The sequence below is a fragment of the Temnothorax longispinosus genome, chromosome 12 (assembly GCF_030848805.1).
Source record: "Temnothorax longispinosus isolate EJ_2023e chromosome 12, Tlon_JGU_v1, whole genome shotgun sequence".
Lineage (NCBI taxonomy): Eukaryota > Metazoa > Arthropoda > Insecta > Hymenoptera > Formicidae > Temnothorax > Temnothorax longispinosus.
The window spans coordinates 4,408,579-4,411,092 of NC_092369.1; positions in this window are offsets into that span (position 1 = coordinate 4,408,579).

Genomic DNA, 2,514 nt, shown 5'->3' on the forward strand with positions numbered 1-2,514 from the left:
CGGCTTCCGGGATGATTCCTGGGGGGCATCCTCGTCACGGGTACGGTGAACCCGGGGATACCCGAGCTCGGGCAGGCTGGGCTCGATAGGCTAGGAAGCCAACCAGCCTAGGGGAAGGAAAACCCCGAAATGAAACCACCCTTATGCTTTGGGTAGAAAGCAAATTATGGAACCACAAACCCCGACTCAGAAGAGACCCTTGGGTGATCGGATACTCAGGGACCGGCGAGAGGGTGGTGTCGTCCCAGCCACCCTCCCGTCGTCATCATACGATTGGCTGCCCGGCGGGTTAAGTGCGAGCCCGCCCGGTGAACGAGCGATCGCACAGGAAGATGGTTCGGGGAGGAAAAGCTCGGGGAGCGAGAGTGAGGACAAGGACGGGGGTGACCGCGAGTCCGGAAAGACCGGGGCTGTCGGTGCTGTCTCCAGGTCGAAGAAACAGCTTCTCCGTATCTAACAGGAGAGAGCACGAGAGGAAAGGATGCGCGAGGAAAAGCGCAAGGAGTTACGCAAACGTGCAACGTCATCTCGCGAGGCGGACTATCCTAAGGGAAGAAAGGGAGGTTCGAAGGCACACGAACACCCTTCCGAATCGGAGGACCCGCGAAGTCACAGTCGAAGTGGCACGGAAGGAGAAATCGAGGCAGTGCCGGTGAAACAGCCTGTAGTGCGACTTACCAGAGAGGACATCGAAGCGGCGAAGGCGGTGCTCAGAAAATTCAAGGAGACCGTGGTTCAGCTGGTCGGTGCGGACAGCTGCCCCGAGCTGAGCAGAGTTAGGATGGAAGGCGGCCAAGGACGGCCGGCAAAAAACGGAGATTTTTATTTAAAACAACTCCGTAAGGGGCAGGAGGAATTAATAGCGAAGGCCCAGGAGCTCAAGATTCTCAGGGACGCACAGTGGGCCAGAAGTCCACTATGGTTGGCCAAAATGCAATTTTTTGAACTTACATATGGCCAAAATACTAGAAATGTTCCAATTATTATAAAATATGATAGTTCAAGGTTTTTGGGGTTGCTGAATTCGAATCCGTACTCAAAATTCAGAAATTCAAAACGGCGGATCCAATATGGCGGACAAAATTGCTAAAAATGCTCCAATTGTGTAGCAAGTTGATACTAAAAGGTTTTCGAGGTTGCTGAATTCGAATCCGTACTCAAAATTCAGAAATTCAAAATGGCGGATCCAATATAGTACTTACACAATAAAAAGATATGATTATGTAATTAAAACGCCTGCAGTTTGCCTACAAAATCTATAGTTTCCGGGGCCTACCACAAGGAGGTTACAGTTCAATTTCAGACCCCTTAATTACCGTATCGGTAATTCGAGGTGCTTTGTTAAAGTGAGTCCTCTCGCCTCTCACTGTATTCGGGGTGCTTTCTGAGTGAGTCCCCTCGCCTCTCACGTTATTTAAAAAAACCTACAGAAATCAATGCACAGTGGGCCAGGAGATTCAGTTCCGTGCGTTGCCAAAAGTAACAAACCCACTTAAAATGGCTAATCCAATATGGCGAACGATTATTTCGACTTTGCTGGATTAAAAATTTTTTAATTCAACATGAAACATTTAGTAATATTAATATTATTATTACTATTATTATTAACAATTTTTGGGGTTTTTTTTGTTTTTTTTTGTTGGTTTTTGGTATTTTAGATTTGTTTTTTTCTTATTATATCTTAATCATAAGTTGACTTAAAAATAAATTAATATGAAAATAGTTTATCGTGAATTTTCAAACTAGTAATTATCAAAGGTTTCTTCATCGGATAACTCTATGCTATCAAGTAGTTGATTAAACGTATCAAATCCAGTATTTTCTTCAGCGACATCTTATGTTGTACTACCATCATTATCACTATCCTGTTCTTCTCCATCTGCATTGATCAAAAGTAATTGCGTCACTTCTGTTGGCAACGGTAATCGTTTTCTTTTACTCATTCGAGATGCCATCCTCATGTCAGATACTATTGAATCGGAGGTATCTATTACTTATGGCACGCCGTTTTACTTTTTAATGGCATCAATAATATTCTACACAATATAAAAGTTTCCAAAAATAATTGTTCTAAGAAAAATAGCGATTCTTACTAATGATTTTAAATTATGTCGAACATAATAAAAATTGGATGAATTAAAATTATGTCGGGACATAAAAATAATTCCGAATTTTTATTATGTACCGACATCATAGTAATTCATCCAATTAAAATTATATCGGAACATAATAAAAATTGTACGGCAAGCCGTTTTACTTTTTAATGCAAGCCGTTTTACTTTTTAATAGCATAATAAATATTCCATTCAATATAAAAGATCAAAAAATAATAGTCTTAAGAAAAATTACAATGAATTAAAATTATGTCAAGACATCATAAAAATTCGGAATTATTTTTACGTGTCGATATCATTTTAATTCAACCAATTTTTATGATGTCACGACATAATTTTAATTCATCGAATTAAAATTTGATATACCATAATAAAAATTGCATGGCACACCGTTTTACTT